Genomic DNA, 23,757 nt, shown 5'->3' on the forward strand with positions numbered 1-23,757 from the left:
TTTTTTAAATTGTTTTAAATCATTTACACAAAAAGTACTTTAAATTATAGCTTTCAAAAATTTAATAGAAAACAAAGAAATTCCATTGTATTTAATTGCATTCACATATCAGAATGCCAGGTTATGAAAATAAATTAAATACTTTTAAAAAGAAGTTTTAGAGACTAAAAAAGTGAATGTGTGCAAATTGTTTCATAATATATCTATTTCCAAGTTACTTAATTTTTCTATCCATTATTAAAATGAATCTATCTTGCTTGCATTAGCAGTTGAGCAAGGGCATAATTCTGTGATTTAAAATGTAAAACTTAGGCGAACAAAGAACAAAGGGAATACAAAAAAATAAAATAAAATGTAAAACTCATGCATTATTTCTATATTTCGCTGAGCTTCAAGTGCCTCTCGAATTGTTTTGTCTGTGGAATCCATCTCTTAAGTAGACTGTCATGCAAATTCTTCTTTGGAGCTCAAGCTCTAACCAGGAGAAATTAAATCAAATCAAATCAAATCAAAATGTATCAACAAACAAATAAATATTAAAACAAATATAAAATACATAAAGCATAATTGAAATAAAATATGATTTTCATAATTATAGATAAATAGAATAAAAATAAAATAAAACCTTCATCCACCTAAATTCAAGCCTCTTGTAAAAAAAGCTCCAGCCTATGTCACCTGCATATTTGAGTGTTCAATATCAAATTTCTATGTTAGCATCTATAAGTGGATTTTTAAAATGTGTATTAGAATCAACCTAAAAATTTTTAATATATCTCTAAATAGGCATTGAAGGACTTTTAGTCTAGTTGAAAGATCTAGTTAATGTATTGTGTAGAAAATCATTGAAAATACTTTATGGAAGCATTCAGGCACAAATTGGTTAAATCTTTGAGATAAAAAATAAGACCAGGTAAACACTTTCCTTTACCTCCTAAATAAGTATTGAGAATTTATGTGACTGTTTTAGTATCACATTATCCTTTCAATGAACTAGAGCTAATAAAATGTATTTGCAGATCAACAAGCCACTTCAAATAGGCACAGATACAATTTACATAGTGTTTTTATTCAATCACTCAATACAATAAACGTTTATTGAGTAACTATTATATGCCAGGCTATGTAGAAGGCACAGAGGTTACAATCATAAGTGAGATAGACTTAGTCCCTGCTCTCATGGAGATTATTAGTTTAATGTTTAAGACAGGCCAAAAAATGAATGAATGCATATGTGCATACATAAATACATAATTCAAAAATTAATATGTTTTATAGGAAACAAAGCTGAGGCAGAGAGTAAGATAGAGAAAACTAATTTAGATGGGGTGGTAACTAAAGGACTCTCCAAGGAAGTGATATTCAGGCTGACTTAGAACCAGTCATCAAAAGACTGAGAAGGAGCGTCATTGCCCTGCAGTAGGGAAGATAGGGAAGAAGTCTACAGGAACCCGCGGAGAGTGACACCCATGAAATCAGAGAGATAAACAGATGATGAGGGGGGTTGGAGTTCTATTCTAATTGTGACAGGAAGCCACTGAGGGTTTAGAAGAGTGTCATAATGTGACGTTGACTTTAAAAGAGCACTCTGGCCCACTTGTGGGTTATTTCCAGTTGTCTGAGCATTCAAGCAATGCTACATCTTGCCCGTTTCCCCTGGTACACTGTGGAAGGGTGTCTTTAAGGCACCTACCTAGAGGAAATGCTCATCATAGATTATGAACATGATTAACTTTCTTTGCTAATGTCATTCTGTTTTCCAAAGTTCTGTGTCATTTACGCTGCCATCAGCAGTTATGCTGCTGCCTCAGCAACATTGGAATTGTCTGATTTTTTACTTTTTTCAATCTGGAAGGTGTGAAATGGTAACTCAATGTGGGTTTAATATATGTTAAACTAAGAGGAGGAACATCTTTTCAACATGTTTAGTGGTCTTTTTTGTTTTCTCTTCTCTAAAATGCCTGCTTATGAATTGATATCCCTTTTGGGGGGAAGAGGTCACTATCTTTTTCTTCTTTTGAGATAGTTTTTTAAAATACTCCAGACACTGATCTTTTGATATATGTGTTGCAAGTATTTTATTCCAACATATGACTTGTCTGTTTGCACTCTCTATTATGTCTGAGTTATTTTAATTTGTCAATTTATTAATTATTTTCTTTATGAATTGTTTATGACTTAAGAAATCCTTCCATACCCTGAGGTCATAAGAACATATGTATTTTCTGCTAGGAGTATGTTTTTCTTTCAATCTAGGGTTCGTACTGTGTTTGGAACACATTTTCTTTTCTGGTATGAATTAGGGCATCATTCTAAGTTATTGCAGAGATAATAAATTGCCCCATATTATTTATTGAATAGACTGTCCTTTCATCACTAATCTGTAATGTCAGCTCTGTCATACATCACTGTCTTAATTACTATCACTTTATAAAAAAAAAAAACCTGCTAAGACAAGACTCCTCACCCAGTTCAGAAGTGTTTCGTTACATTGACCCTTTGTTCTTCCAGTTAAATGTTAGAATTAGCTTATCAAGTAAAACTGTTTTTAATGAAATTACATTGAGCCTATTGTTCATTGTTGAGAAAATTCAACATCTTTACAGTGTTAAATATACCAATTCATAAACATGGTATATCTTTCCATTTATTTAGGTTTCCTTTAATGTCCTTCAATACAGTTTTAGAATATTCTGCATAAAGATCTTACACATCATGTTACGTTTATTCCTAGATATTTTATACCTTTGTTGTTATTGTAAATATATTTTACATTGTATTTTCTTTTGTCAATGTACAGAAATATAATTAGATTTCTAAATTGATCTTATGTTCAACATCCTTGCTAAACTTTTAATAATAAATCTGTAGACTAAGAGATTTTCTTTGTAGACAATAATATTTGAAATAATAAAAATTTTATTTTTACCTTTCCAAAATTTCCTCCTTTAAATCTTTTTTTGCTTTATTACACAAGCAAGGACACTAGTATAATGTTGAGTAGATGCAATAATTCTAGACATCCTTGTATTCCTAATTTTAAAGGGAATGCTTTTAATATTTCAGGATTTATCAGTTGTTTTCAGATTAAAAGTTTCCTTCTAGTTAAAGTTTTCCAAGACGTTATTAAAGTTATTCAGTGCTTTGCCACCCTCCACTGAGTTAATCCCCATTTGAAAATCTTTGACATTCATAATGTGCACAGTACCTCAAAATTCAAAATTTGCAGAAATCATCATTTCTCAAAATATACAGAACATTAAGCTGACTTGGAAAAATATGAATTGCTGTAACCTCTATAGGTAGTTGACTGGGAAAGGCTTTGGAATTAAGAGTTCCATAAATTAGTCACTCAGGAAATTAAAAAACTCGAAAACCTCTATTGGATCGAGAAGCTTTTGGAGATTTATTATGCAAATTAGCCATTAGGCAAAAGTGAAAGTTGCCAGTGTAGTTAGTGTGTAGAATAGGACACCGTGGCCTTTGGGAGTACAAACAAGGCCCAAGATGGGAACTGAAGAGGACAAAAATGAGGCAGAACTAACCGGAAATGTTAGGAGGGTGCTCAAAGTCCTTCTGTGTTCTGGGATGGGGACCACCCTAGGCTGCAGTCAACGAGAACCTTGGTGTCCAAGGCAGTCCCACAGTCACACTCATTATGCTTACACTTAGTGGCTCCAATGCGTCTGTGTCTTCTCTATTCTAGCTGCCACCAGTGGGTAGGAGAGAAAATGTCTGCCCTTCTTTCCTTCTGCCCTCCTCTCTCAAGAGCTTTGTCTTTTCTTAGCCAACCCCACTTCTCCTGCTGTTACAAAAAGGACAGGAGCACTCTATGGTACCAGATGAACAGGAACACAGCAGACTCTGTGCCATGACCCATTTTCACTAGTCAACCCCATAGGCTCAGCCCCTGTTCACAAGAGTGGTATGTAGAGGCTGGAGTGGGGCCAAATCCTGGGAAATGAAGTTTCTTCTCCAAAAGCAGGGATGAGATGGAAGCATTCACAGGAAGCAGCACTGTTTTAAGGGGATATTTAATGGCATTAGTCTTCTGAGTGTGGAGCAGATATTTCAGCAAATGGGCGAGGTCGGGGCAGCAGGACCTGTGAACCCTGCAGAGCTTCACAGAGGAGAGTGAGGGGCAGGCTAAGACAGGAGGCAGAGAAAGAATAAATTGCACCAGGATGTAGTGAGACATGGCTATGGAAGTTAAAAATGAGGAGGTTAAGTCAGAGGACTAGGCTTTCTTAGGAGAGTTAGAATTTTCCCAGCAGGAAAGAATAAAATTCCCCAGCAACTGTCACTGCAAGGAGCGAAAGGACTTCTTGTTTCTTTCCCAAACTTCACCAGATACTTCCCCACATTCAATATTTTCTCAATGCACATGTTCTATCTAGTTGCGAGGCTGTTGAACATGCTGGAAGTCCTCTTTGATGGCCTCAAAAATTCCTATGCCCTTTCAAGATGCACATCCTGGAAGGTCTAGTTTAAGCTCCGGGTAACTTCCCTGTGCTGCCCACACCCCCACTCTCGTCCCTCAGAACTAGCAACCTTTTCTTAATTGTTGGCACTATATCCTGTATTAACCACTTATCAGAATGTATTGCTGTCAGGATGTATTTATTACAAAGCCAATGCAACTTAAGCTTCCACCCTCACTTATAAGACAGCTTCTACTGTTCAAGGACTTGGAGGGCCACTAGTAAGGTGCGCAGATAGTCCTACATTCTTGAAAAATTCGCAGATAGTATTTCAACTGCAATTATAATTTGTCTCTTTCCACTCCTATTTTTCCTCTTTCAAACTTTTCCTCCAGTCAGATATGTAGCCAAAGGCATTTTTGGCATTCTGAACTAAGGGGAAGTTGTTCAGAGATACATTTAGTTTGGTATTTGTGGAAATCTATTCATGTGATTTGCTTTCATTTCTATGTGCACATAAGTTATCACTGGCTGTATGGTATTGGAATGGCTTCCAGGAATACTCCTACCACCCTCTAAGCCAATATACCCTGCTCTGGGACATGGTGCAGAGCCAGAGATGGGATCATGATATGAACATGGTGCCATGCATCAGAAGTGTGTGGGTAGTGGAAAAGAAAATGAGTTTGAAAGGTACAGAACCAGAAACTAGTTTCTGACAAATTTTTCCAATCATCAGATATATAAATCATCAGATATATAAATATATAAAGTGGTAGATTCTATTCTTTTTATTGCCTAATCAACACAGTTCTCTCCTATTAGGACTATATACTCAATAATGCAGCTGATATAATTATACCAACCTTATTCTTTTTCTTTCTTTTTTTGGTGGTAATTGTGCATAATAGACTTTATCAGAATTCTTATGTTTATAAGGCACAAACCCAAAATAATACTAAAAACACCCACTGCATTTGTGTTTGTGTCACATAGTAGATTATCATGACATTATCAAAACTGGGTTTGAATTTGAAATAAATCTTTAACCTATCAATATAAAGGTAAGTATTTTTTCTAGAGAAAAAAAACTAAACCACCTTCTTTTCTCTTTACTGAAAATATTATGAAGTTGTTGCCATATGAAGAGATCAATGAGTATCAGCTATAAATTATAAGAAAATATCACAGAGTATGTCAGATAGTTAATTCATAAGAGCACTATATTACTTTTCTGGATTTGGACATGTTTATGGAATCTGTAAACTCTTTCCAATTCATAATTTGATGTTTTCCTCATTTAAATGTATAATCACTTTCATGTCTAATTTCTTGTTCATACTTTTCTTAAAGAAGACTCTAAAATTGTATAAGCTTCAGGCCCATAAAACCTGTATCTGTCCTCTGATTATAACTCCTTCTAAGCTCGTGGTCTCCAACAGATTTGTTTTTTCTATTTGTAGAACTTGATACACACTGTGTACTTTGCAGCACTGAGTGAAGGAATGGATGTGGTTCTCCCAGCTAGGGGAACGAACTCCCAAGGGGAAAGGATGTTGGCTTGTGACTGCCTGTTATCAGCCCCTCATTTTTGGACATTTTGAAAATATTGTAGGAAAACTAATTTTACACAAATGGTTTTGAGTAGTTTTTACTTTGCCAATGTTTTCAGACCACCAAAAACTGTTATTTTAAAAAATACACACTATTCAATTACCTATTCTATAATATTTGACTCACTTTTTTTTTTTCAATAGGTTTTTGGGAAATGGGTAGTGTTTGGTTACAACGATAAGTTCCTTAGAGGTGATTTCTGAGATTTTGGTGCACCCATTACCCCAGCAGTGTGCACTGTACCCAGTGTGTAGTCCTTTATCCCTCACCCCCATCCCACCCTTTCCCCCAAGTCCCCAGAGTCCATCGTATCATTCTTAAGCCTTTCTGTCCTCATATCTTAGCTCCCACTTATAAGTCAGAACATATGATATTTGATTTTCCATTCCGAGTTATTTCACTTAGAATAATAGTCTCCAATTCCATCCAGGTTGCTGCAAACACCATTATTTCATTCCTTTTTGTGGCTGAGTAGTATCCCAAGGTAGATATATACTATATTTTCTGTATCCACTCATTGATTGATGGGCATTTGGGCTGGTTCCATATTTTTGAGATTGTGAATTGTGTTGCTATAAACATGTATGTGCAAGTATGTTTTTCATATAGTGACTTCTTTTCCTCTGGGTAGATACCCAGGAGTGGGATTGCTGGATCAAATGGTAGATCTATTTTTAGTTCTTTAAGGAATCTCCACACTGTTTGCCATAGTGGTGGTACTAGTTTACATTCCCACCAACAGTGTAAAACTGTTCCCTTTTCACCACATCCATACCGATATCTATTATTTTTTGATTTTTTGATTATGGCCATTCTTGCAGGAGTAAGATAGTATCACATTGTGGTTTTGATTCACATTTCCCTGATCGTTAGTAATGCTGAGCATTTTTCGTATGTTTGTTAACCATTTGTATATCTTCTTTTGAGACGTGTCTATTCATGTCCTTAGCCCACTTTTTGATGGGATTGTTTGGTTTTTTTCTTGCTTATTTGACTGATTTCCTTATACATTCTGGATATTATCCTTGGTCAGATGTATATATTTTGAAGATTTTCTCCCACTGTGGGGTTGTCTGTTTACTCTGCTGATTATTTATTTTGCTTCTCAGAAGCTTTTTAGTTTACTTAAGTCCCACCTATTTATCTTTGTTTTTGTTGCATTGGCTTTTGGGTTCTTAGTCATGAAGCCTTTGCCTAAGCCAATGTCTGGAAGGGTTTTTCTGATGTTATATTCTAGAATGTTTATGGTGTCAGGTCTTAGAGTAAAGCCTTTGATCTATCTTGAGTAGATTTTTATATAAGGTGGGAGATGAGGATCCAGTTTCATTCTTCTGCATGTGGCTTACCAATTATCCCAGCACCATTTGTTGAGTAGGGTGTTCTTTCCCTACTTTTTGTTTGCTTTGTCAAAGATCAGTTGGTTGTGAGCATTTGGCTTTATTTCCGCATTTTTTATTCTGTTCCATTGGTCTATGTGCCTGTTTTTATACCAGTACCATGGTATTTTAGTGACTATGGCCTTATAGTATAATTTGAAGTCAGGTAATGTGATGCCTCTAGAATTGTTCTTTTTGCTTAGTCTTGCTTTGGCTATGTGGGCTGGTTCCATATGAATTTTAGGGGGTATTTTTCTAGTTCTGTGAAGAATGATAGTGATATTTTGATAGAAATTACATTGAATTTGAAATTGCTTTTGGCAGTATGGTCATTTTCACAATATTGATTCTACCTATCCATGAGCATGGGATATATTTCCATTTGTTTGTGTTGTCTATGATTTTTTTTCAGCAATGTTTTGTAGTTTTCCTTGTAGAGGTCTTTCACCTCCTTGGTTAGTTATATTCCTAAGTTTTTTTTTTTTTTTTTTTTTTTGCAGCTATTGTAAAAGGGGTTGAGTTATTGATTTGATTCTCAGCTTGGTCACTGTTGGTGTATAGCAAAGCTACTGATTTGTGTACATTAATTTTGTATCTGGAAACTCTGCTGAATTCATTTATCTGTGTTAGGAGCTTTTTGGATGAGTTTTTAGGATTTTCTAGGCCTATGATCGTATCACAGGCAAACAGTGACAGTTTGACTTCCTCTTTACCAATTGGGATGCTCTTTATTTCTTTCTATTTTCTGATTGCTCTGGCTGGGACTTTTAGCACTATGCTGAATAGAAGTAGTGAGAGTGGACATCCTTGTACTGTCCCAGTTCTCAGGGAAATGCTTTCAACTTTTCACCATTCAGTATAATGTTGGCTAGGGTTTGTCATAGATGGCTTTTATTATCTTAAACTATGTCCCTTGTATGCCAATTTTGCTGAGAGTTTTAATCATAAAGGGATGCTAGATTTTGTCAAATACTTTTTCTTCATCTATAGAGATGATCATGTGATTTTTGTTTTTAATTCTGTTTATGTGGTATATCACATTTATTGACTTGTGGATGTTAAACCATCCTTGCATCCCTGGTATAAACCCACTTGATCATAGTAAATTATCTTTTTGATATACTGTTGGATTCAGTCAGCTAGTAATTTGTTGAGGATTTTCTCATCTATGTTCATCAGGAATATTGGTCTGTAGTTTTCTTTTTTGATATGTCCTTTCCTGGTTTTAGTATGGGGGTGGTATTTTCCTGTTCGACTACTCCTTTTATCATTGTGTAATGTCCGTCTTAGTCTCTTTTAACAGCTGTTGCTTTAAAGTTAGCTTTGTCTGATATAAGAATAGCTACTCCTGCTCATTTTTGGTGTCCATTTGCATGGAATATCTTTTTCCACCCCTTTACCTTGGGTTTATGTAAGTCCTTATGTGTTAGGTGAGTCTCTTAAAGACAGCAGATACTTGGTTGGTGACATCTTATCCATTCTGCCAATCTGTATATTTTAACTGGAGCATTTAGGCCATTTACATTCAACATTAGTATTGCGATGTGAGGTACTATTCTATTCGTTGTGCTATTCGTGACCTGAATACCTTGGGCCATTGCGTTATTGTTTTATAGGTCCTGTGAGATTTATGTTTTAAAGAGGTTCTATTTTGGCATATTTTGAGGATTTGTTTCACTACTTAGAGCTCCTTTAGCTGCTCTTGTAGTGTTGGCTTGGTACTGGTGAATTCTCTCAGCATTTGTCTGAAAAAAGTATCTTTCCTTCATTTATGAATCTTAGTTTTGCTGGGTACAAAATTTTTGACTGATAATTGTCTTGTTTAAGGATGTTAAAGATAAGACTCCCTTCTAGCTTGTAGGTTTTATGCTGAGAAATCTGCTGTTAATCTGAAAGATTTTCTTTTATTAGGTTACCTGATGCTTTTGACTCACAGCTCTTAAGATTCTTTCCTTCATCTTGAATTTAGATAATCTGATGACTATGTGCCTAATCAATTATATTTTTGTGATGAATTTCCCACATGTTCTTTGAGCTTCCTGTATTTGGGTGTCTAGACCTCTAGCAAGGCCAGGGAAGTTTTCCTCAGTTATTCCCTCAAATATATTTTCCAAACTTTTAGATTTCTCTTCTTCCTTGGGAACACAAATTATTGTTAGCTTTGGTTGTTTAACATAATCCCAAACTTCTGGGAGGCTTTGTTCACTTTTTAAATTCTTTTTTCTTTGTCTTTGTTGGATTGGGTTAATTCAAAAACTTGTCTTCAAGCTCTGAAGCTCTTTCTTCTACTTGTTTGATTCTATTGTTGAGACATTCCCGTGTATTTTGCGTTTCTCTAAGTGTGTCCTTCATTTCCAGAAGTTGTGATTATTTTTTATTTAAGCTATCTGTTTCTCTGGAGATTTTTCTGACCATATCCTGTAACATTTTTTAAAGTTCTTTAAGTTGGTATTTACCTTTCTCTGGAGGCTCCTTGATTAGCTTAATAATCAACCTTCTGAATTCTTTTTCTGGCAATTCAGAGATTTCTTCTGGTTTGGATCCATTGCTAGTGAACCAGTATGATCTTTTGGGGGTGTTAAAAAATCTTGTTTTGTCATATTACCAGAATCGTTTTTCTGGTTCCTTCTCATTTGGGTAGACAATGTCAGAGGGAAGATCTGGGGCTCAAGGGCTGCTGTTCAGATTCTTTTGTCCCACCAGGTGATTCCTTCATGTGGTGCTCTCCCCCTTCCCCTAGGGATGGGGCTTCCTGAGAGTCAAACTGCAGTGACTATTATTTCTCTTCTGGGTGTAGCCACTCAGCAGAGCTACCAGGCTCCGGGCCGGTACTGAGGAATGTCTGCAAAGTGTCCTGTGTTGTGATCCGTCTTCAGGTCTCTCAGCCATGGATACCAGCACCTACTCTGGTGGCAGGGGAGCAAAGTAAACTCTGTGACTTACTTTTTAAATGAAGTTTTAAATTTCATGGAAATTTAATTTGGATGAATTCAGCTTAAAGTCCTCACTTTCATTAAAAGCTTTTGATTTTTTGAACAGATAAAAAGTTCAATCAGGTTCATTTATATACTTTCACCTCTAAAGATATTTAGGCTTCATGTTTTATAAAAACAAAACCAGGCAAATGTAATTGAATTGAAGTTTCTAGTAGTTGCATCCTTGTGTAAATAGCACGGAGCCACATGGGGCAAATTGGGAAGCCCTGCCAAGAACCACGTAAGTGATGAATGAGTGCTGATATATAGCCCAGCAGTAACAACAATCATCTCTTCTATTTGCACAGTGCCTTACTCATGGGAACTTTTTATAGGCATTACTTTATAAACCTTGCTGGCCTTTGCTGTGGTAGATGGATTACAGTTATTCTCTGCATTACTTAGATGAAGTAAGCAGGTAACAGAGAAAAAAAAAAAGTTTTCTGTTGTTGCTGTATGGCAAAACTATGCAAACAAATTAGTCCAGGTAGTACATATACAGCCAGATACATGACCAAAATAGCATTATCCAAGTTCATGGACCAATTTACTCACCCAGCTCGGCTTCAAATTATTTGGGCTATTTTCAAAAATCAAACCCACAGTCGAGGGTCATTTAATTCCATTTCTTTATCTCACTCAGGGTGACTTCTAGAGCGCCAGAGCGTACAAAGATTTCAGAAGTAGACCCGATAACTCTTTGAAAGAGAAGGTCAGGGAGAACTACGTGAGATTCCTAATTCTACACTGACTCATTATATGATTCTGTGGGCTTAAATGTTCTAATGCTAGTTGTGACTGTTACAGGACAACAAGGGAGCTCCACAGAAAAAAAAAATGGTATATTACTCATCACCCAGAGCTCCTAGAAGCTAGCAAATACATTCTTTCCTCTCTAGCCCTAATACCTAGCACATACAAAAAAACTACTTTGCTAAAGCAGAATCTTGAGTGTATTCTTCAATAGATCTTAAATCTATTCTTCAAGAAGAATAGCTTCTTCTTGAGTAAATAAGGCTCAGATCCTGCTTCCAGGAGCTGAAATCTCTGTTGGTGACTGACACAGACCCAGGATACTATAGAAGGCAGACAATGTATACACACTTTGAAAATTAAATTATGAGCCTAGCTCTCCAAACTATCACTTTCCACAACATGTTTCTTGCTCATCCTCATATTGCCATATTTAGATCTAGAAATAAACTGCACATTTCCAAGGCTTAGTGCAACAAAATAAACATTACCTAATGTAAAAAACTAACAGCTGCCAGTATGATCCCAGAGAAAGGGAAGTTTCTATTTATTCCTTCAAATAGCCCCATAAGGGAAGGGTAATATTCCATGAGCAGGTCTCACTTCAAACATACTCCTGTGTGGAGGGAAAAGAAATCTGGAAGCAGGAATGGGGAAGTAGAACAGGTATCTTCAGTGATCTCACAGAGTTGTCCTTTGACCTCTTAAGGAGAATTATCTGTGACCCAGTCAGCTTCCCCAGTCATATCTGTTGCCCTTCCTTGTACTAAAGAAGTCCACACTCTATGCACGCAGTCTGGTTCAGGGCCTTTGCACCTTCTTTGCCTACAATACTCTGGCGGGGTAAATTCGGAGCTGTCCTTCAAACCTGGGCCAGGTATCACTGCCTTCAGAAAGCCTGCCCCGGCACCAATCTCCCTTTCTTTGTGCTCACATTGTGCCTTTTATTTATCTTCGGTGTAACATTCATTATACATTAAATTATACTTGTTATATTTGTCCTTCTTCCTCACTGTGCTGCCTTTTGTTTCTAACCAATCACTGAGCACAGTTCTTGGCATAAAGTAGACAATGATAAATATTAGACGGATGAATAAATTTCAGGTAGGTCATGGATGAATGAAGACCTCCCCTGGTTGACAAGCGAGGCTGACCCTTGCTGGGAGTGCTGCTGACTTCACTCCAGGAGGGCTGAAGCTCAGCAGAACATTCAGGGCACACAAGTCACTAATATGCTCAATATAGGGAGAACTCAGCAAGTGGCAAATCAAATGATACCGCACACCTTCTGATTCACAGTCCAGGAACTTTCCACTACTCCACAGGGATTTATTAATCAATCTGAATTGGGATTTGACTCTCAACAATCCCAAATATTTTATTCTTGCAACTGGGAAAAGAGAGGGGAAAATTACACAACAAAAAGGACACCATGAGCAATATAGGCTGAAATTTTTACCTCCATAAATGTAAATGTAAATTAATTTGAGCTTAATTTCACATCGAATTCATTTAAGTTTAAAAATTAATTACAGTGAAGTTCAATTAAGTTACATATGAAAGAGATAAGCATTTACTTAAAGAAAACATCCATTTTTAATTTAATATTCCCTTACACATGCCGCACACTTTCATATCTTCATGCTTCTGCTCTTATTTTCTCTGCACCGGAAATAACATTTTCCTCAAACAATACTTAGTCAAAAAGTATTTATTGTGTAATAAGGTACTAGAGATCCGTTGGTTTTGTGTAAAACCAGTGTGGCAAGTTCTTATGTTGCTTGTAGTCAGAGGAAGACAGGCATTAAAGAGGATTCTGAGTGTCTTGCATACTGAGAAGGCAGAGTAGAAGGCAGAGGAGAAGGCAGAGGAGAAGGCAGAGGGAGCAATGTGGGGGCAACCCAGTCCATGGAGTCAAAAAGCAGCAGTCTCTGAGGAAATGAAACAGAACATGAGACTGGAACAGAGGAAGAGGGAAAGGTAGAGTCCCATTTGCAGAAATAGCATTTGCTATTCTCTGTGGAGGAGAAAATACATTTCAAGTTACTGAAAGAACACTGGGTCTCTGGAGCAGAGAGAGGGAGAGAGGGTTGGAGGAAATGAGGTAAATCGCAGACACACTTTCCTCAAAGAGTAAACATGAAACTCCAAAGCGTAATTATCCCAAATTGTAAACAAAATAAAACTCTCCAGGATTAATATCATCCTATTTATTTTTCTTTTAGAGATTGTATTCAGTTGACATAGATGCTGAGTTAGTAGTGACTCTTGTAATACATCATCTTTTGGGGAAAAAAAAGATATTCATTTCTCTTGTGTACCTGTACATCACGATCACCACCCAGGATCTGTCTGCTGATCCTTGCGTGATTCCATGCTCTCCAATGTTCAAAGGCAAATCCAAATTCCAAATCGGTCATTGATATGAACATGAAATCCCCAAGGAGTGCTTCCCAAGCTGAGTAAGAATGATAAGGGTTAGATGAGTTGTCAATTGCTTCACAGTATATTATGCCAAATCTTTTTTTTTTTTTTTTTTTTTTTTTTTTTGAGACGGAGTCTCGCTCTGTCGCCCAGGCTGGAGTGCAGTGGCCGGATCTCAGCTCACTGTAATCTCCGCCTCCCGGGTTCACGCCATTCTCCTGCCTCAGCCTCCGAGTAGCTGGGACTACAGGCGCGCACCACCACGCCTGGCTAATTTTTTGTATTTTTAGTAAAGACGGGGTTTCACCGTGTTAGCCAGGATGGTCTCGATCTCCTGACCTTGTGATCCGCCCGCCACGGCCTCCCAAAGTGCTGGGATTACAGGCGTGAGCCACCGCGCCCGGCATTATGCCAAATCTTAGTGTCTTAAACAATGAGTATGTGTTATCTTACACAGTATCTGTGGGTTCTGAATCCGGAAGTAAATTGGCTAGGTAGCTCTGGCTCAGGGACTCTCATGAGGTGGACATTCCAAAGCTGAGAATACCAAGAAGGGCGATCACTGGGGACCATCTTGGAGGCTGGCCACCACAAAACTCTGAATATTTCTAATCTGAAAGGCAGTATTTGGTGAAAGGATATTAGTCTTGGAGTTACTTGGATCTGTATTTGAATCACAACTCTGCCACTTACTGCGCCACCTTAGCCCCGTTAACTAATCTTTCTAAATTCCAGCTTCCTCATTTGTCAGATGGGGCTAATAGCATCTAGCTTGTTGCACTATTGTGAGGATTAGGTATGGATAATTATGGAGGCTGGCAAGTTGGAGGCACTGAAGAATTGTTGTCATTATAGCTACAACATAGGTGAATTGTTACTATAGAAACACAGTTGGAAGTCATTATCCACACAACCCTATGTCAAATTCTAAGGTTTTGTTTTACCTATTTGTTTTATCACCACCATAGGTTCTTTTATAACCTAGTGAGAGACAAATAAAGGGAAAGAAAAGGTACATGAAGCTTTAAAAAAGTATTTACTTTTGTGTATTTGAATACATGTAAAAACCATAAGAACTTTAAGGGTCAAACTTGAAGAGTCAAAAAACTGTCAAGCTATTTCAGTTCTCCCATATGACTGAAGTCCATATTTTGATGACCTTAAGTAAACATGGACATAAATAAATAATAATAAAGAAAATAGAAAGGGAAAGAAAAACCACCAATACTGAGCTAAGTGGGTTTCTCAAAATTTTAACTCTTCTGGAAAAAAAATGGACTGTCTCTTTTTATAAAAAGACAAGTTCTGTCTCAAGTCAAAATAAAACTTTTTCCCCAGCATTGCTACTGGTTTACAAGGCTAAACAAATGTTCTGTACTCAGGAATTTGAGAACCGTGCTTTGGCTTGGTTTTAAATGTCTCTGGGCTTTGTTTGTTTTCTGGAAATATAAGAATAAAGACACTAAGAGAAGATGGTTCTCCATCTTCTCTTATATATATGGAGAAATTATATATATATAATATATAACATATATTTTATATATATATATATAATTTCTCCAAATTCATATGCTGAGAGTATAAGTGGAAAGGGCCCAGACCTGGCCCTGGCAGGCTTTTGTTTCCTATGGCAAAGCACTAAGTCTCTCTTTTTTCTCATCTCACAAATGGAGAACAAATTGTAAATAGAATTTTGCCAGACAATGGAGAAATAGAAAGAGAGAAAAAAATCAATGAAGATTATATATACACATAAATTTATAAGCTCCTTCTGGGGAAAAATGAAGACTTGTCTTCAGGGACTATTTCATTCTTTTGGCATTTAAAAAAAAAATTTATATAGTCACTATCTGAAGTGCTACATTTACCATGAAGCTAACGAAGCTGAAACTTCAGAGTTTGTCACTTGAATGAACTTCTAATTCAATATTCATTGTTTGCACCTAATTTTGTGGGGTTTTTAATTAAAGAAACCCCGCATACTATATTAGCTTCAGGCCCTACAAAACTGAATCTGTCCCAGTTGCTGCCACTGTTAACTTAAAGATGCAATTTTCAGGCCGGGCACAGTGGCTCACGCCTATACTCTCAGCATTTTAGGAGGCCAAGGCGGGTGAATCACTTGAGCCCAGGAGTTTGAGACCAGCCTGACCAACATGGTAAAACCCCATCTCTACAAAAAATACAAAAATTAGCCAGGTGTGGTAGCTCCTGCCTGTGGTCCCAGCTGCTTAGGGAGTTGAGGCAGGAGTATCTCTTGAACCCAGGAGATTGAGGCTGCAGTGAGCCATATTCATGCCACTGCACTCCAGCCTGAGTGACAAAGCGAGCTCTTATCTCAAAAAATAAACAAATAAATTAATTAAATAAAGATGCTGTTTTCAACCAAGACAAATTTTCTAAATATTACAATGAAGATTTCATGCCAGTAAGTGAGGTTATTTACTAACATGTCATTTAACAAACCTATGCAAGAAGCTATCATGCTATGAAAGGTTTATACCATTTTGGAATCAATCATTGATTCCTGGAAAATATGAACATGAAATTTATTCCCTACACAAACATAACTGTTTTGGGAATATTCATCTTAATATAATGTAAGATGATCACATTGTATAAGCCATGTAATTCAGCACACTAGATTATACAACATATTTGTAATGTAGAATTTTATTTTCAAGTAAATTATGGATAAATGTGTATTTTCCTTGTTAAGAGAGAAAAAAAACCTATTGAATCTTTTATTTATCTATATTATTATATCCCACATTTGGGGGGTTTTGAAGAACTAAAGCTTCCAAAAATCCAAAAGTTACCCTAGAGGGTGGGGTTGGGGTGAGAATTGAAAAATTATCTATTAGGTACAATATTTACTATAAGGCTGATGGGCATGCCAGAAGTCCAGACATCTCCACTTGGCAATATATGCATGTAAGAAACCTGACTGGTACCTCCTAAATAGATAAAATTTAAAAATACAAAACAACCCGAAGTGACTTTACTAACAATAATTCTTATTTGCATGGAGAAGTAGCATAGGATAGTAGTGAAGAGCCCCAACTTCTTAGCCAGACTGCCTGCGTTCTAATGTCATCTATGTTACTTATCATGTTGCACTTTAGTTTGTTCTCCTGTTAAAGGAAGGCTGAAAGCTTCCCCCTCACAGGGTTATTGTAAGGATTAAATGAATCACCTCATCTGTGAAGTGCTTAGAAAACTACCTAGCACACATGAGCACTATAAGTGTCACTTGGAATACCTTTGGCTGGTTTCTAACTTGGGCTGTCATCTCACATATTGCTTTATTAACCTGGATAATGATTTCGATCTTCTCTCCCACTGTCATTCTTCCATGAGCAGGGACACCTTGCTCCTAGTTCACCTCCTGAATTGCCACACTTGTACTGGAAGAAATTATATTGCTCATCCTTGTAACCTCCTAAAGTATTGCTTTTATAGTCTTCTATTCTTAGTAAGAGTCCCTAAATGTCTTTTTTTTTTAATTGCAAGTTAACACAGGAAAAACTAAAATAGAAAACTGTGTGCTTAAAATAAATGTTTCACAGCATAATATTATTATGTGTTTTTTCAAAAGATGTTTTAATATTTGTTAAATTGCGCTGGTTGCAGTGGCTCACACCTGTAATCCCAGCACTTTGGGAGGCTGAGGTGGGTGGATCACCTGAAGTCAGGAGTTCGAGACCAGACTGGCCAACATAGTAAAACCTCCTTCCTACTAAAAATACAAAAATTAGCTGGGTGTGGTGGTGCGCGCCTGTACTCCCAGCTACTTGGGAGGCTGAGGCAAGAGAATTGCTTGAACCTGGGAGGTGGAGGTTGCAGTAAGCCAAGATCATGCCACTGCACTCCAACCTGGGCAACACAGTGAGACTCCATCTCAAAAAAAAAAAAAAAAGAAAGAAAGAAAATTGTTAAATTGTCCACATTGGGAAATAAACTGTGCCAATTGCTAACAAAGGGTTTTACTTTTGATGATGAATAAAGTAGTAAAATTTTAGGTTGAGTTGTTTATATAAAAATTACTGAAAGATGTCTTTAGAGTACATATAAATAAGCATATCTCTACTGGAAGGTGCCTCCTCATTTATTAGTCTACATGACACACAGGAATAGGCTGAACTGAGATGACTTGACTTTGAACTTTCACTGATATCTAGGTTTATAATAATAAAACAGAATGTGTTTATTATGGCCCTAACCTGCTTCTGTACCCATGGACACCAAATGATTGAGACATGTATATAGAAGTTCTGAGTCATGCTGTAAAGCAAGGTAAATATTTAACTGAAATATCAAGTGACTTTTCCTAAGGTCTTATATCCAACTGACGGGAAAGGAGTTTTGTTTGTTATTTTCTACATAGTTATATAAATGGCCATTAATTAATGATAAACAATAATAAGCGTCCAGCATGAAGAAATGTACAGTTAGGCTGACACTACAGTTTTTTGGCCTAGGACTCTTCTTTAGACCCCAAAGAGGAATATCATTGTTGATTGCTGAAACCAGAAGAAATAAAATCATTCTGCTGTATATCTGTCAGGACTTTTTACACTGCCAGAAAGTTATATAACCATAAGTAAAGTAATTTCAGCAGCCTTTCATAAATGCAGTTGGAAGAGTGATAACTTTAATTCTGCTAGGCAATTCTTGAGTTGGTCCAACTAGCTCCATAATCTCTTGATAAAATGATAACAACCTAACATTTACTCTCAGATGTCTTCTGCGTGCCAGACATCTCCTCCTAAACCCTTTTCACAAATTGGCTAATTTAAACTTCACAATAACCTTATGAAATAGGAACTATTATTACTCCATTTTCCATGTAAGAAACTGAGGCTTAAAAATATTCTGCCTAATTCCCATAATAAAAGAGTTGAACTCTATATGAAAATTCTAAATTCCATACTCTAGCCACTTTACTGTACTCCAACTCCTCTCACCTTTAATTTCCATCCATTATATAGTAGCAGATTGCACTTAAAGATGTAGACCTCCTAATGTTAGTGGGATGATTTAAAATCTGGTATAGGAGTTAGATGTGGCACCAAAAGCATGAGTGAAAAAAAAATGAATCAGTTGAGGTCAGGAGTTTGAGACCAGCCTGGCCAACATGGTAAAACCCCATTTCTACTAAAAATACAAAAATTAGCCAGGTGTAATGGCACACACCTGTAGTCCCAGCTACTCGGGAGGCTGAGGCAGGAGAATCACTTGAACACAGGAGGATCACGCCACTGCACTCCAGCCTGGGCAAAAGTGGGAGACTCCATCTCAAAAAAAAAAAAAAAAAAAAAAACAAAAAACCTGTACATGGTTATTTGCCAGTTGTAGCTCAACAAAGCTGAAATAAAACCTGTCCAAATAACAATAACACTTGTACATGGATGTTCATAGCAGTATTATTCATAATAGCCAAAAAATGGAAACAATTCAAATGTCATCTACTGATGAATAGATAAAATAAAATGTGGTAGGTCCATGCAATGGAATATTATTTGGCAATAAAAAGGAATGAAGTACTATTATATGCCACAACACAAATGAAAGAAGCTAGTCATAAAAGGCCACATGATTCATTTATATGAAGAATAGGCAAATCCATAGAGATGGCAGGTCAATTAGTTCCCAGGGACTGCAGGGAAGGAATGATGGGGATTGATTACTAATGGGTACAGGGTTTTTCGGGGAGGGTGTTGAAAATGTTCTAAAATTGGTGGGAAAGTTACACAATTCTGTTTGTGGTATAAAATCACCAAATTTTACCCTTCAAAAGGGTGAATTTTGTAGTATAGTGAATTACATCTCAATAAAACTATTATTTTTTAAAAGGTAAGAAAGATCCTTAAAAACCATTTCTTTCTTGGAAGTTCATATTCTGTAAGTACAAAGTAAGTAAATAATTTTTCCATGACTAGATTGGCTTGATGATTTTCAAAAAGGTTGACACGCCTTTGCTAAACTATATCTTCTGGATCCGTATTTTATTTGACATTTAACTTTTCAGAAACACTTCCCTTTTCTCTTTTCACTAAAATTGTGTAACACTACAAAAGGGATGTATCAGGATGAGTACTGCAAGAAAAGGGGCTGTGTTCCCCAAGACCACCCACACTCAGAGATTCACTAGAAGGACTCATAGAACCCAGCATCATTGGACTCATGGCTAAGATTTCTTACAGTGACATAGTAAGGTGGATCACAGGGGGAAAGACACAAGTGGAGTCTGCAGGAATCCATGTACAGGCTTCCTTAGGCTCTTTCCCTCCCGTGATGGGGCACATTTTTGCACCAGCAACAAAAAATGTAGCAATATGCGTGCAATATTTCTGCCCAGAGATGCCCATTAGCAACTCAGAACCGAATATTTTTATTGGAGGCTGGTCACACAGGCACTCTCTGCCCAACACATACCTCGAATTTGAACTCCCAGAATGAAAGCAGGGGTTCAACATAAATCCTATTATTTGCATAGTTTAGACAAGTGATCCCCAACCTTTTTGGCACCTGGGATTGGTTTTGGGGAAGATAATTTTTCTTCCACGAAATTAAAGTTCTTTTTCTTTTTTAAAATTATTTTTCTTTCACGGGAGGGTGAGGTGGGGGCGGGGGGTGCGGGATGGGAAACGGTTTCAGGATAAAACTGTTCCACCTCAGATCATTAGGCATTAGTTAGATTCTCATAAGGAGCACTCACCCTAGATCTCTCGCATGTGCAGTTCGCAATAGGGTTTGTGCTCCTATGAGAATCTAATGCCGCCACTGATCTGACAGGAAGCCACGCTCGGGCAGTAATGCTTGCTCACCTGCCACTCACCTCCTGCTGTGCCGCCGGGTCCTTACAGGCCACAGGCAGATACCCGTCTGTGACCTGAAAGTTGAGGACCCCTGAATTAGAATCTATTTGAAAAATAAAGTGGAAGGTCATCTTTCTTCCCAGAACAATAAGTTTCTGTTTCATAGGAATTATTTAACTTTTGAACAGTTTGTTACAAAATACATAATTACACCACAGGACTCAAAGTTCATGCAAGAAAATAGTTTAAGGACTGAGTGGCTACTTGGAATTTCTTAGACAACCTACCTTCACTACCTTTTCCCTTTTTTCTCCCCTTCCTCTCTTTCCCTTCCCTGCTTTCACCCATTAGCTGCATCCTTTTTGCTTTCCCTTTTTCCATCATGACCATCTCCCCAATTATAAACTGACTGTAATTTCAAAACATTCAAATCAATGTAAAAATTGTTTCCTTCTACAATTTTATTTCACAGGTTTTCCAGGTGTAAAATATTATCTCACTAATAGATGAATTCTCATAAAAATTTTTACATGTTTGCACATACATGTACCTGCATCTTCCAAATTAATAGCTTGATATAAAAATTATCTTCAGGAAATATCAAAGTTCATGGAAATAAATAAAATTTTTTTGCCAAATTGCAACTTCAGCCCTTCGAAAAAATATACAGTAAATTCTTATTTAGCAGAGCATTTAAATACTACAACATTGCAAAATCTTCAGAGTTCCACCTTACCCATAAGGCATGCGGAAACCCAACTTCCCCAGAACCAGACTTAGTGGTCAATTATCTGGAATCTCCAAATAAGTCAACTTGGAAGCAAGACACAACATATGGAACCATTTGCAGACTATACCAGCCTCCAATAATGGGAGATATTTATCTCCCATTTCAATTGCCTTGCATTGAGGCAGATTCTCCCTAAAGCACTGGAAAAAACAATGTTTCCTCAAAAAAACATGAAAAAGTTAATTTGATAGCAAAGAGCATGAACAGACTCTAGAAAGCATAAGATCATAATCCCATGCGGGCCAGGCCTTCCCTGAACCATCCTGAGTACCATGCAAAGGTGGCAATCTGTAATGTGCTCAAAAGGGAGCGTCTGAGAGTACCACAAGACACTCATACCTATGTCAGTTGTTAAAAAACTAGGGCTATTAGGCCGGGCGCGGTGGCTCACACCTGTTATCCCAGCACTTTTGGAGGCCAAGGGGGCGGATCACAAGGTCGGGAGATCGAGACCATCCTGGCCAACACGGTGAAAGCCTGTCTCTACTAAAGCTGCAAAAAAAAATTAGCCAGATGTGGTGGCAGGTGCCTGTAGTCCCAGCTACTTCGGAGGCTGAGGCAGGAGAATGGCGTGAATCCGGGAGGCGGAGCTTGTAGTGAGCCGAGATGGCGCCACCGCACTCCAGCCTGGGCGACAGAGTAAGACTCCGTCTGAAAAAAAAAAGAAAAACTAGGGATATTAGTCTGCAGAGGCAAAGCTCAGGGGTCAGGTAGAGAAAGTAGGGCATGAGTATCAGTTCAGGTATTTAAAGGTTTGTTATGTGGTAGAGCAAGTCTACATGGCCTGACGAGCTAAAACTGGAAGAAACAAGTGCGAAAAGATGACAGTCCAATCATTATAAAAAAGAACTCTCAGCAACCAGAACTGCCCAAGGATGGCCTGGCTGCTTTGAGCCATAATGAGCTGCCTGTAGCTAGAAGTGTTAAAGTTTTTGATTGATTCATTCAGTATTCTGCATTCCATTTCAATATTCTGCATTCCATGCAATCTCTACTCTGGAGACTGGACATTAGCTCTATACACGTGAGTGAAATAGTCATGGTTCCTGCTCTCAACTAACTTAGATTCTGATGGTGTGATTTCAGATCTTTAGAGGAAATTTAAATATACATACAGATAGGACCTGTGAAATGTTTTGTAACTCAAGAAACTGTAAATCTATGAAATAAAAGCCATGGGTTTTTCTACATTTGGAGTACCACAAATAGGGTTTTTTTTATTTCCAAGAGTGAGCCAGCCAAACTAATAACGCTTAGCTATGAAATACCCTACAGCTAGCTCAGAGATTATTTGGGATACTATTGAAATTTGGGCATTAAAGTTGTAACTGTGGGTCTCCAAAGTATATTAATGAAGAAGACTCAAAACCATTCTCTTAAAGTGAGCCAGTTATTGTCAGCCTTTTGTTTTTGGTTGCAGTTCTTACAAGTTAGAGTCACACATGTTTTTTGATTAGAAGATACTTTTCCTTCAGAAAAAAATAGAATAATAATGTTTTATAATTAGGAAAGAAACATAAGACTGGTTAAAAACACACGTAAAGGGATTTTTAAAATATGGTTAACATTTAGTCTCAGAATTAAATTAATACACAAAACTGCTTAAGTATAATCTATTCTTGCCTGTTAGTTATAATCAGTGAAGTTCATTTTTTAATCATCTCTTAATCAGCATATTTCAAGATGTGATCACTTTAATTTGAATTAAACAACTATGGTCTGAGGCTGAACTCCCAGGCTGGTTTGGAATTATGCTGTCTTGCGGATGAAAGCCCTCATAGTTTGCCTGGTCTGACACAAGGCTGGGGAGAGAAGCAATGGGGAAATTCCAGAGGTGACTCTCACTGAACCTTCCAGCATGGCTCCAGGCAACACAGAATTCACAAACATGTCTTCATGCGAAATTGACTTGCATTAACAAACACTCACTTTATTTTTTATGCTTTTGGAAATTGCTAAGACTAATCCAAAAAAAATCTATTAGTAAACTATGTATTAATCAATTTTAGAATGCCAGAAGTTTAAAAGAGAAAAAGAACAAATGTTGGGGACTGAAAAGTCAAAAGCAGCAAGAGAGAGCCTGCTACTCAGTTTCCAGAACAAGAGGGAGGGAGTGTGTGTGTGTGTGTGTGTGTGTGTGTTTCAGCCTTATTGAGGTATAGTTGACAAATTAAATCGTATATGTATATGTGTGTGTGTGTGTATATATATATGGTGTACAATGTGATCTTTTGATATACACATACTTTGTGAAATGATTACCACGATTGAGCTAATTAACATATCCATTACCTCACATAGTTACCTTTGATTTGTGTGTGTGTGATAAGAACATTTAAGTCCACTGTCTTAGCAAATTTGAAGTATACAATATACCAACAGTGTACAAGGGTTCTCTTTTCTCCACATCCTCACCAACACTTATATTTTGACATTTTTATAAAAGCCATCCTCATAGGTGTTAGGTAATATCTCATCATGGTTGTATTTGCATTTCCTTGATGATTAGTGTTGTTGAGCAAACTTTCTTTCTTTTTTTAAATTTAACTTTTATTTTAAGTTCAGGGGTACGTGTGCAGGCTT

At 37.1% G+C, this 23,757-nt stretch overlaps 1 protein-coding gene across 2 annotated transcripts in view; it reads left to right on the forward strand.

Moving 5' to 3' along the window:
- Positions 1–23,757, forward strand: part of GRAMD2B (GRAM domain containing 2B) — a 128,716-nt gene that overhangs the window by 13,039 nt on the left and 91,920 nt on the right. The gene's annotated exons all lie outside the window — the stretch shown is intronic.

The sequence above is a fragment of the Theropithecus gelada genome, chromosome 6 (assembly GCF_003255815.1).
Source record: "Theropithecus gelada isolate Dixy chromosome 6, Tgel_1.0, whole genome shotgun sequence".
Lineage (NCBI taxonomy): Eukaryota > Metazoa > Chordata > Mammalia > Primates > Cercopithecidae > Theropithecus > Theropithecus gelada.